This window comes from Equus przewalskii, chromosome 22 (assembly GCF_037783145.1).
Source record: "Equus przewalskii isolate Varuska chromosome 22, EquPr2, whole genome shotgun sequence".
In the NCBI taxonomy this organism is placed as follows: Eukaryota; Metazoa; Chordata; class Mammalia; order Perissodactyla; family Equidae; genus Equus; species Equus przewalskii.
Window position 1 is genome coordinate 1,295,866 of NC_091852.1, and position 12,955 is coordinate 1,308,820.

The 12,955-nt window shown below is 38.9% G+C and overlaps 1 long non-coding RNA gene across 2 annotated transcripts in view; it reads left to right on the forward strand.

The window, feature by feature from the left end:
* LOC139078461 (uncharacterized) overlaps nucleotides 1-12,955 on the forward strand; it is a 113,923-nt gene that overhangs the window by 31,442 nt on the left and 69,526 nt on the right. The gene's annotated exons all lie outside the window — the stretch shown is intronic.

The window sequence follows — 12,955 nt, forward strand, 5'->3', positions numbered from 1 at the left end:
TTGCAATATACATTTACAACTAATCCAAGTCCACTTTCAAATAACACTGTACCACTCCAGGGGTAGTGCAAGTACCTTGTAATAACAAAATAGTCCTATTTCCTCAATCCCATTACTGGTATCATTGCTGTCACTTATTTCATATATACCTAAGCATACATAAGTATGTGTCTACATTTATATAAGTAAGCAGATATTATCAACTACGTTGTTGCTATTACTATTTTGAATAAACTGTTATCTGTTAAATCAATTAAGAATAAGAAAATAAAATTTTTTATTTGACCTTTATGTATTCCTTCTCCAGTGTTTTCCCTTACTTTATGTAGATTCCAGTTTTTAACACGTATCATTTTTCTTCTCTCTGAAGAACTTGTTTTAACATTTCTTGCAAGAAAGGTCTACTGGCAACAAAGTCCATAAATTTTTTTGTCTGAGGAAGTCTATTTCTCTTTCACTTCTGAAGGATGATTTTTCAGGATACAGAATTCTGAGTTGGTGGATTTTTTTTCTCTCAACACATCAAATATTTCACTCCACTCTCTTCTTGTTTGCATGTTTTCTGATAGAAATCTGATGTAATTCTTACCCTTGTTCCTTTATGAATAAGGCATATTTTTCCTCTGGCTTCTTTCAGGATGTTTTCTTTATCTTTGATTTTCTGAAGTTTAAATATGGTTTGCCTAGTTGTTGTTTTTTGGCATTTAGCCTGCTTAGTGTTCTCTGAGCTTCCTGTACCTGTGGTTTGGTGTCTGACCTTAATTTGGGGAAATTCTCAGTCATTTTTTCTTCCAGTATTTCTTCTTTCTTTCTTCTCATTCTTGTGTTCCCATTGTGCATATGTTAATGCCTTTTGTAGTTGTCCCACAGTTCTTGGATATTCTGTTTCTTTTTTTTTCCATCTTTTTTCTCTTTATTTCTCAGTTTTGGAAGTTTCTATCAGCATATCCTCAAGTGCAGAGATTCTTTCTTCTGTCACGTCAGTCTCCTAATGAGCCCATCAAAGGCATTCTTCATTTCTATTACAGTGTTTTTTTGATCTTTAGCATTCCTTTTTGGCTGTTGGGATTTTCATCTGTCTGCTTACATTACCCATCTGTTCTTCTGTGTTGTCTACTTTTTTCCATTAGATCCCTGTGATATTGTGATATAATAAGAAATACATTGTTTTCTTGATCTCTGGTTCCTGGCATAGAGCTTCTAAAATTCTTGTAAATTCTTGAGTGATAGGGGTGATAGGAATGTCTTTTGTTATCCATAATAAGCCCCTTTCAACCACACAGGAGTTTATGCTAATAAGATGACTCTTGGAGGATGGGTGTGGTTGCCAGAGGAACCAACCATGTGATTAGAGGGTTGGAACCGTCAGACCCACACCTCCAGTGAGGGGGGAGCAGTAAGAAGTCTTCCATGATTACTACACCCTCTCCCACCATAAATTCCTCTTATAAATGTGGATATACAGTTCCATCACTGAACATATCTAATTATATTTTAATTGTCTTTTTATTTGTCTACCTTCTCCACCACTCTAAAAGCTTCTTGAGGCTGGGATGATGTTTTATCTATTTTTGCTGGAGATTCAGTTAATCACCAGTGGTCAGTGGTTTAATCAATCATGTCTACCTAGTGGAACCTCCCTAAAATCCCTAAGCAGTGGGGCTTGAAGAGCTTCCATGTTGGTGAAGGCATCCACATGCTGGCAGTGTGGCACGCTGCAGCGTGTCTCTGTGGGGACAGAAGCTCCTATGCTTAGACTCTCTGAACCCAGCCTAGGTACCTCTTCATCTAGTTGTTAATTTGTATCCTTTAAAATAAACTGGTAAATCTAAGTAGTGTTTCCCTGAGTTCTGTGTGTCATTATTGATTGAAGAGAGAGTTGTGGGGACTCCTGATTTGTAGCCGGGTGGGACAACCTGGACACCCACTACTTGCAACTGGCATCTGAAGTAGGGAACAGGCTTGTGGGATTGAGCCTTAACCCATGGGGTCTGTGCTAACTCTAGGTAATTAGTGTCAGAATTGAATTAAATTGTAGCACACCCAGTGGGTGTCTGCAGGGAACTGGAGAATTACTCAGTGTGGAAAACTCACACATTTGATTTCAGAAGTATTATGAGTACAGAAACAATTTTCCTTTAATCCCTTGGCATGTTAATCACAGATGTTTTAAATTCAGGGTCTGATAATTCCAACATCCCTGTCATAGGTAAATCTGGTTCTGATGTTTGTGTGGGCGATCAGAATTGGCCACCCCAAAATATGTCTCGTTGGCTTGATTATTTTTAGGAACAAAAGACTCTAAAGAAACTTTGACTTTCCCACAACTGCCTAAAAGAATTTAAAATAGAAGGCCTGTTCTAGGAAGGAGCTAATAGTGTAAGATAACTGTAATGTAATGTGAAACATGTCTCTCAGGTCACATTGTCTATAATTGGTCCATCTGCATTTCCATCTCCATGTGAATTGCCTTCCTCCCCCTTGAAGTCCCAAACCACTGCCCTCAACATCCTCCTTTGTCTTTAGCTAAAAATAGCATTTAAGGTGGCAGCACAGGCATTTTGGTGAGCTACCCAGTTTTCCTGGGTTTCTCCCATGTATACATGTTATAAAGCTTTGATTTTCTCCTGTTACTCTGTCTCATGTCAATTTAATTCATAGACCAACCAGAAGGACCTGGAAGTTAGGGGAATTGTCCTCCTCCCCTACGCTTGCTTTGTCTCTTCAAACTGTGTTTTTGCTTTTTGGTATGTGTTGTAATTTTTTCTTAATAGCTAGACATGATATACAGGGTAGATTGGCCTTTAGTGGTATGGTGTCAGAGGAAGGGAAGCATTCTACAGTGCTATGACTAGGTCTCGGTCGTTTAGTGAGGCTGTGTCCCTGGGCTGTGAGCTTCACCAGTGCTTCTCAGTTATTTCTTCCTCCTGAGGTGGGACAGGATAGCTAGAGTGAGCTGGAGTTGGATATTTTCCTTCCCCCAAGTCAATTAGGCTCTGATAAAACCCAATAGCTTAGGCTCTGTAAAACAATTTGTCTTCAGGACAGGGCTTGTTAATAACAGAATGCTCTGGCTTATTTCAAAATAGTTCCTTTCCCCCTCTTTTTGGCTAGAAGCATGAGGGTATTTTTCTCTAGTATTCACTGTGAGAACCTGTTAGAGCTTCTAGAGCTAAAACTCACATAAGTGTGCCCCCCTCTCCTTACTGGCCCCCACCAGAATTTTGACGTCTCAGACTTGTCCACCAGTCTGTCAGTTACAGTTCAGGTTTTCCTTCCTCGGTACTGGTTCCCACTAAGGTTCTGCTCATGGGTTTCAGCTCCAGTAAAAGTTGGGATTCTCTGTATTTGCTTGTTCGTTTCTCTAATTTTGGGGGCAGCACTTTGCCCTGTGACTTCACTTCTCTCATGCATCTAAGAAAAGTGGCTGGTTTTTCTGTTTGTTTAGCTTTCTACTTGTTGTCAGGATGGTGTGATGGCTTCCAAGCTCCTTATGCTCCAGACTGGAAACTGGGATGTGCATTTATTTTTGTCACCTAGTAATGGAATTTCTGGGTCATGCAATTTATGTTTGTTAATACTGCCAAAGAGTTTTCCAAAGTGGTTGTACCAATATATACTACCTTGAGCAATGTGTGAGTTCTAGTTGCTCCACATCCTCACCAGCTCTTGGACCTGCTCATCTTTTCATTTTAGCCCTTCTGCTGTGTGTGCAGTGGCATTTCACTGCGTGTGATGATTAATGCTGAGCACATTTTCATTTCATACTATGTTTAACTTCTATTTAAATCTCTTCACTTTGGATTTATCTGCAACTCTTCTTGCTTTCTGAGGTTGGCTCTGAGGTATTTGGCTTATATTTCCCTTTTTCTTTACACCCACTGCTATTTGCCTGCTCTACGCAGTGAAGCCTGCCCCACCTTCAGGGTATCAAAGCCTACCTCTTTCTGCTCCAATGACCTGTGAAGGTAGTCAGGAAAGAACTAAATGCCAACACTTTCTTCCTGCAATAACCCTCACCCTCCAACCTCCCACCAAGGCTCCTTGGATACCCATGTGAATAGACCCCTGGCAACCCAGCAAGTCTCTTGATATGTCTGATTATGCCAAAGTCTCATGGTGAGTGTGGTGCCCTCTCAAGCTGGGACTCTGCTACGCTTATGTAAATCAGAGTCATAATTAAAGAATTTCAAATTCTGATTCTGTGGATTTTTATTGAACAGGGAATACCAGACATAGAAATTAACTCCTCTTTGACATGGCTGTGGGTTTCTTCTAAAAGCCAGTTAGAATTTGCAGTTCATGAAGACCCCCAAAACCACAACTTAACTATTGACTGACTGTCATCAACTTTTGCCATAGAGCGCTGGTTACTGTGAAGCCAAAGTTTTGATAAAGGCCTTTTGACACTAGAAGTTGTCTTTCACTTTTGTGCTAATAAAAATATATCTTTGCCTAGGGATGATTTTAGTTTCAGGAAGCTAATAAAAGGCAGTAATAGAGGGAATTGGCTTAATTTGGAATAAAGTTTTTTCCAATTACAGTACTCATGTCACCATATTGCATTGAGACCACCATTCTTTGAGCAAACTAAAAACTACACATTCCTCACAATTGTAATAAAAATGATAAACATTACCAAGAACACTCAGAGTATAGGAAACATAAGCTGAAAGGAATAGAGTATACTATGAGTTTTGAACTTGTTAGCAAAATCTTCTAAGAAGTTTTATTTTTGATTTGAATACTACTTTCAACAGTAAATCCCTCAAATTTCTTCTATGTAGAATTGAACTAGTTCCTAAATAAAAATTCAAGAATTGGTCTCAAACCCATACTAGTTAGTTAATCTTCTGTCTTTTAATAAGTCTGGAATAAAACCCGCAAAAATCAATGATTGCACATCTTTGAAATATAGAAAACTACTGTTGAAATTAAATCTAAAGAGTTCCAGCAGGTCTTTTTTAGCATGTAAATTCTAGCATTGGTTTCCCAAAGTGAGTCCTAAAACAGGTTCTCAGACAATAATATGCACCTGGGGATCTTGTTAAAATGTAGGTTGATTCATTAGGTCTGGAGCAGGGCCTAAGATTCTGCATTTTAACACGCTCTCAAGAAATGCTGTACTGCTGGTCCACAGATCACACTTTGAGTAGCAAGGGTCTGTGACCCCTGATGAGCCCTCATTGTTTATGAAAACACAGCTGGGAATGGCTAGGAAGGTAACGTGTTGCAGCAGAATGAACAATGCCCCAGTATCAAATGACATTGTTTCAAATTTAAATCCTGCCACTTGCTAACTGTGCATTCTTGAACAAATTCATGCAATTATTATGAGTTTCAGTTTCCTCATCTATTATATGTGCATAGTGATATGTGCCTTACCTAGCTCAAAATACAGTAGGATTTTTTCTGACTTGAAGATAAGGTTCTAAGTAAATGTGTAAGGCAGAAATGTATGTATGTATATGGTATATGGCATATGGTATATGTATATCTATTTGATGTATATGTATATGCTTGAAAGTGCCTTTAAATCTCCCATTAAGTACATCATTTCAATAAATACAACACAAGTAGGTAGAGGCTTTGCATACTCATCTAGACAGTGATCTCTTCCTGGATAGTTGGTATCACGGTTTGTTGTAACATCTTTCAGTTCCCGTAAGGTTCAAATTCCCTTCTATCACCAAGAAGGGTGGAGAGTACAGCAATAGTTCAAATCCCCTATGGATTGCCCCCTGATCCTCAAAGACACAAGAGTAATTTCAAATTAACTTTCAAATACATTTGTGTAAACTGTTGTATCCTTTTCCAGAAAGAATAATCCACAACATTCACTTATAAATGGAAACTTAAATTGCAACAGATGTTTTCCTTTTTGAAAAGGTTCTTGAATTCATTGACAGACCTTTGGCTAAACTGATGAATTAATTTGTTCAGGCCAGATTTCATAAATCCTCTAATAATTCTTTCCTTTCACATATTGACTTGATTTTTGAGATCTACAGCATGTGGTTTACACGTTTTAACCTTTACTACTTTAATCTACTAACATTTGTTTCAGGGTTGGATGATGACTGACCATTGAAAGATATAGTTAACTAAGAAATAAAGTCCAATTTGTCAGTTAAATAAACCTGGATATCTAAATAATAAGTAGAAATCAATCTGTGTCCCTGAATTCTGAAATGTTTTGGCAGCTTTGATGTAACTCCTCTTCCAGGGGTATGTTGGAGATGAATTTCTGGGTATTGCTACAAAGCTTGGACATGTGTATCATTGCCACACTTAGATGCTGTTGATTTAGCTTGGTTGCATACAAACAAGCTTTTAACTGCATAAGTAGATTTATTTATGATGTGTTAGACTCTTTTTTCCTTAATACATGAAAGCTAAGTACCAATTTAGCATGGTTCCAATTAGGCTTTAATACAAAATTCACCAGAGCTTTCAGAATTTTAATCTTGTTAACTCACTATGCTAAACTTGAGATAAGCATTGCTTATCATAAATAAGTGTAAAATCAAGTTTGGTAAAAATCTTTCAAACAGTGTATATTAAACCTTTTTAAGAGTATCTGTTAGAAAACTTTATTTCTAGAGCCCAATGAACCACGTGTCATGGGTCTTTCTTTGTAGTGGATTCTAACAGGCCAATGAGAGAAATTCAGTGGGTCACTTACTGGCTATAACAAGAATGGATTTATGTTGATATCATTCTCTTTTTTGATAAGAGCACGGTCATTGTCTAGGATTTCCATTAGATTATTGGCATGAGACTGGTCACAATTTCAAGATAAAATGCCTTCTATGCATCAGAAAGCTCATTTGGTTATGACTGTCCCAAGCTTAGGTTGGTTAAGTATAAGATAAAGGATAAAACACACTTAGAACAGTGGTTCTCAAACTTGAATATGTGTTAGAAGTTCCTGGAGGCCTAGTTAAAATGCGGGTTGCTACCAGGGTGTCAAGATCATTCAATGGGGAAAGAACAGTCTTTTCAACAAATGGTGCTCGGAAAACTGGATATCCACATGCAAAAGAATGAAGCTGTACCCTTGCACTGTACACAAAATTAACTCAAAACTGATCAAGAACCTAAACATAAGAGCTAAAACTATAAAACTCTTAGAAGAAAACATAGGGGAAACATTTCATGATTTTGGATTTGGCAATGACTTCTTGGACATGACACCAAAAGCACAGGAAACAAAAGAATAAATAGGGCGAAGGATTGAATAGACATTTCTCCAAAGAAGATATACAAATGGTCAATAAGCATAGGAAAAGATGCTTACCATCATTAGTCATTAGGGAAATGCTAATCAAAACCACAGTGAGACACTAATTCACACCCATTAGGATGGTTATTATAAAAAAAATGATAAGCATCAAGTGTTGGCAAAGATATGGAGAAATTGGAACCTTTGTGCATTGCTGGTGGGAATGTAAAATGGTGTAGCCACTGTGGGAAACAGTTTGGTGGTTCCTCAAAGAGTTAACATAGAACTACAATATGATCCAGCAATTTCACTGCTCGTTATATACTCACAAGAGTGGAAAGTAGGGACTCAAACATGTGCTGTACACCAGTGTTAATAGCAGCATTATCCACAAGAGCTAAAAGGTGGAAACAACCCAGATATCCATCAACAGATCAATGGCTAAACAAAATGTGATTTATACATACAATAAAATATTATTCAACTGTAAAAAAGAATGAAATTTAGATAATCCTACACATAGATGAGCCTTGAAAACATTACGCTAAGTGAAATAATCCAGACACAGAAAGACAAATATTGTATGACTCCCTTTATATGAAGTGTCTAGAATAGGCAAATTCAGAGAGAGGGAAGGCAGAATAGAAGTTACCTGGGACTGGGGAGTTGGGTGGGGCAAATGCGGAATTATTGTCTAATGGGTATAGAGTTTCTGTTTGGGATGCTGAGAAAGTTCTGGAAATGGATAGTGATGATGGCTGCTCAACAATACCAGTGCACTTACCACTACTGAATTGTGTACTGTGTGCAATGGTTAAGAGGGGAAGGTTATATTATGTATATTTTACTGCAATGAAAAAAACCTCCACAGATTCCTGGGCCCTATCCCCAGAATTTCTGACTCTCTAGGTCTGGTTGCAGCCAGAGAATTTACATTTCTAACAAGTTCCCAGGTGATGCTCATGCTACTGGCCTAGAAACCACCCTTGAAGAAACCTCTCCTTTAAAGACTAGTTCTTCCCGCCCAAGAAGAGAAGGAATTCGAAAGAGGATTAAAAAAAAAAGATTCCAAATTGTGGCCAACTCTGATTGAAGGTAGTAGATACCTGAAACCCAGCGTTAGGAGGGATTCTTGAACCAAGCTTAGGTTCAGTGATAAAGAGCTCCAGGACAGGGCGCAATGCACACCAGATACAGGAAGAGCAACTGACAGCGCAAACGCCACATGTTATCATCCCACAAAGTTGATTGGTTGTAATCTTATTCTTGCTGTATCTATTTCATACACTCAAATTTAATTCATATCACAGAATTAGGTCTCTTTGATGAAAGCTATGCAAAAGGTAAGTCAGTGTGGCCCAGCCAGGGTGTTGGGTTTTTCTTTTAGTGGGGACAGGATGGGGGAATAGAAAAGGAGAGGAGAGGAATAAAGAAAAGAAGGCACAAGGGTGAAAGCTGACAGAATCAAGTTGGAGAAAAGAGTGGGAAATAGAAAAGTGTGTGCAAAGATTTCTTGTGGATTCCAAAGTACTCAATTAAAGTTCTCAAGGCTGAAACTTGAGAACTGAGTTGAAGGCTGGGGTGGGGGTGGGGGGTGAGGATAGGGGTGGGCAAGGCATTTTTCAGGGACCAGCCCCATCACTGGCTCAGAATCTCTTAGGCGTGGCTTTTTTTAGGCAAGTTGTACTGAAAGCCTGGGTTACATCTGGAATTCAAGAACTCTCTGTGTTCTGAACACGGCATAGAGAACACATGTGGTCCACAGGCTGCATTTTTGCCACCCACAACTTGGGCCACATTTATAGAAGCCAATGAGAGAATCAATCTGCTGAGTCAGAATAAAATCTAAGTCTTTAAAAAATATTATCCAAATAGGCTTTCATACATGTTGCCATATTAAGCACACAAGTGGTCCTATTAATAGTAAACTCTTTAGACACAAAAGGCATTTATGTCACAAGCTATGTTACAAGTTATAAACAGAGGGTAAAGCAGCTGAGAACATGTGGTCAGGAGTCCTAAATTCTGCTGCTACCTCAAGCATAGGCCTGAAAATAAAAGGGTTCACCTCTCAGTTCAGTTTAACAGTTTTTCTCGAGTATCTACAAGGCACTGAGGCAAATGGTATGTAAATAAGACCAAGTGTCTGTCTTCAAAGTGCTTAAAATCTAATGAAGGGGAAAGATAAATACACAAATCATTAAATGAAGACATGGTAATAAAGATGTTGTGAGAGAGATACAAGCAAAAGATTGACCAATGTTAAAAACAAAACAAAATTAAAAAAATAGTGAGTAGGGTGTTAACCTCCCTATATTCCATTAGAATATTCTTAGTGTGTTCAGCTCCCACCACAAAGTAAGCATTTGATAAATGGTTTTTTGAGTGAACTAAATGACTATATCTCCTCCCAGGCCTAAAGAGTCTGCTAATGGCCTAGGCTACAATTGATTCACTCTTAATTTGCATAATTAAACCTAGTATCTACTTCTGTGCCACAAAATCATGCATAGATTAGTGCATTAATAATCGTGAAATGCTTTATAGTCCTGGACTGCTCAGGTGGAAGATGAGCAACTTTGGTACAATCTACTAAATAAAAAATAATTCAAAGAGAGATTTAAATAGAAGAGGATATTGAGAGAACCATAAGTACAAATACAGGAAAGGAGAAGTTAGAATCTGTATGCAGGGTCAGTAGAGATGAAGGAAATGATTATCTACTGTTTACCTCCGAAACTCACGTTTGATGCCACCAGAGCATGGGACAATTCTTAAGAGAAGATTGCTAGAAGTACTAAGAACTGTGTGTACATCAGCCATCCAAGTTTCTCTTAACATCCAGTGCATATCACATATCATATTTGGCACACTGACCCATTTTTGCAGGAGGCCAAGATGGAATGTTCCTGATAGTTGAAATCCTTTCATTTTCCACAGGGGAGGGTAATTCCTACAGACTAGTCTTCGTGTGCTTGGAAATATGGAGCCCATGTTGCAAAGCAAAAGCAGAGGGAGTTGAGCTGCTTGGAATTTCTTGGCAATGGAAAACATTTTTTTAAAAGAAGTGACTTCAACGCATTGTTCCCCAAATTATGAGGTCCTAAATGTGTTTTAGCTACTTTTCTTAAAGGAAAGCTCAAGACTGATTATTTCTGTTCTACTGAAGAATACAATAAATATGTTACGGCTCTTAATCTTACTATGCGAAATTAATCTTGCTAATTACATAAGCAAAATGAGTCCAGGACAAGTGAAACTAATGCAGCAAAGGGTAATGAATGGAGAGAAATTGGCCTTTTGGCAGGATATTATGATACAATGTTGCAATATAGGATTTTATTATCTGTGTCATAGTTTTTATAATAATAAAATTACAATTTCCTTCACTTTTCTACATAAAGTATCTGCTTTTAAGGCATTACTGTTTGACAAATAAGTGACAGTCTAGGTAACTAACATAATAACCTCACATCTTACCATATAATTTGTTAGGTAATAATAAGGCATTCCTTCAGCCACTGACCAAGTGTCCATACCTCAAGAAATTACCTAGTTTCTCTGAACTTTATTTTTTCTCTTACTTTGAGTTGCCCGAGAAGCAGACCCTGAAACAAGGATTTGAGCACGGTTTATTTAGGAGGTACAGGGCGTGGTGTGCTGGAGGTGGCTCGTACTGGCTGGGGAGAGCTGACTGGGCACATCTCTTCTCAGTTCTGTGTTCAGTGATGACAAACTGAAATCACAGAGCCTGAAATAGGCCATAGCAGGAGTATTTACATCATGGAAATCAGCAAGTGCTACACCTCAGGGCTGGTTTTGTTTTGTTTTTGTTTTCTTTGTGTTTTGAGCACCAGTTTACTAGCACACCATTGGTACAGGAAACACAGTAGTGGAGCGGAGCATCGAGACAGGGAAGAGACTGCATCCAGTTAAGGGCACATTATTAGGCCAGCTGCTCTTGGAATTAAGTTGGAGCTTAATTGTGTGGAGAAACTGAGAACTGGTACAGGACATACTGTAAAAGTGTAACACACGGCAAAAGTGTAACACTGTTGAGGGTGGAGGGAGCTGGGGTATTTATACACCAACTGCAAACAGTCATGCTAAAGGCTGTGGGGGTGGGAATGGTTGATTCCTCTTGGCACTTTTGCATCCAGTGAGTGGGGAAGAGTGGTCTTGCCTATCCTAAGCAAAGAGATGCAGCTCCTAGCAGCAGGAAAGAGACAGGCCAGCACTGAAGTGGTAAGGATCCACCAATATGGGTGGGACGCCAACAGCATCTGCTACAATATCTTTGCCTATAAAATAAAAACAAAAACATTTACCATCTCAGGGCTGGCCCAGTGGCGCAGCGGTTAAGTTGGCACATTCCGCTTCTCAGTGGCCCGGGGTTCACTGGTTCAGATCCAAGGTGTGGACATGGCACTGCTTGGCAAAAGCCATGCTGTGGTAGGCATCCCACGTATAAAGCAGAGGAAGATGGGCATGGATGTTAGCTCAGGGCCAGTCTTCCTCAGTGAAAAGAGGAGGATTGGCAGCAGTTAGCTCAAGGCTAATCTTCCTCAAAAAGAGAAAAAATCTACCATCTCATCTCACATTAACTTAATGGATATAGTCTAATGTAAAAAATATATATACATATATATGTATATATAATTATATTGTTTTATAGAAAGTATTTGCCATTCCTAAGAGAAAGGTAAGATGTTCATTCATTGTATTATCATAAAAATTATAATGAATAATAATAACCTATAAATCTAGAAAACAAGAGGGATAAAAGAAAAAACAATTCCTTAACAGAAAGTCTAGTTTATTTTTTTCATAAATAGAATGTCACTGCTGGAGACCAGCAGATTGGGAAGCTGAAGTTGATAGGCATGCAGTATATGACTTGGGGCATAGGCAAGGATTCTACTTAAAATTACCTTCTCCTCTGGATGATTCTGATCCCCAACATTCCCCCCATTGGTTCTGTCTTTGGATTTGGAGCATGAACGGCCCTGGTGATGATTAAACAGCTCATTTTAAAATAGTACATGAACCCACAAGCTTCACTGATATCCTTGCAATGATGATTTGTCAGATGCTGGATGCTAAGGAAATAGACAATAAAGGAGGTTTTACAGTAGAAGAAGGTTGAGAAAAGTTCAGAGCCTGGAATCTGGGTGAGGACAAGGCAAGTACAGAATGGAGAAGTCAGAAAGCATATGGCACTCCATTCCCAAATTTGCCAAGAGCTGTCCCTGCCCCCATTTGCCCCTCCACAGCACTGCCAGGATCTGGCCTTAACATATTAGATTAAGGGAGCTGGGTGGCAACTGATCCTAAATGCTCCCCTTACTTTCTTTCTGATGCATGAAATTCTATTGTTAGAGCTTCATTTCTTTGGCTTAAAATAGAAATCCCCTGGAGGCTGTAAGCAACTGAGCCTTAATAGTAAATTAACAGTTTGGTCTTGGTGTGCAGGTGAGGGGAGAAGGAGGAGGAGAGGAGAGGATAGAAACAGGAGATAGCATGAGTGCGCGGGATCCCTGGGAGGTCTGTGCATCTTTAAGGAAGATGCACAGACAGAGAAGAAAATGAAGACCACTAAGAAAGGAAGAAACAAACCATGAACTAGGTGTGGGCGTGTTCCAAAATGACTTGAGCCGATCTGGCTATGTGCCTCTCTTAGGTTCCCTTAGGTCTGAGATGACAGCAACTGAGGAAGAAATTTTATGTTGG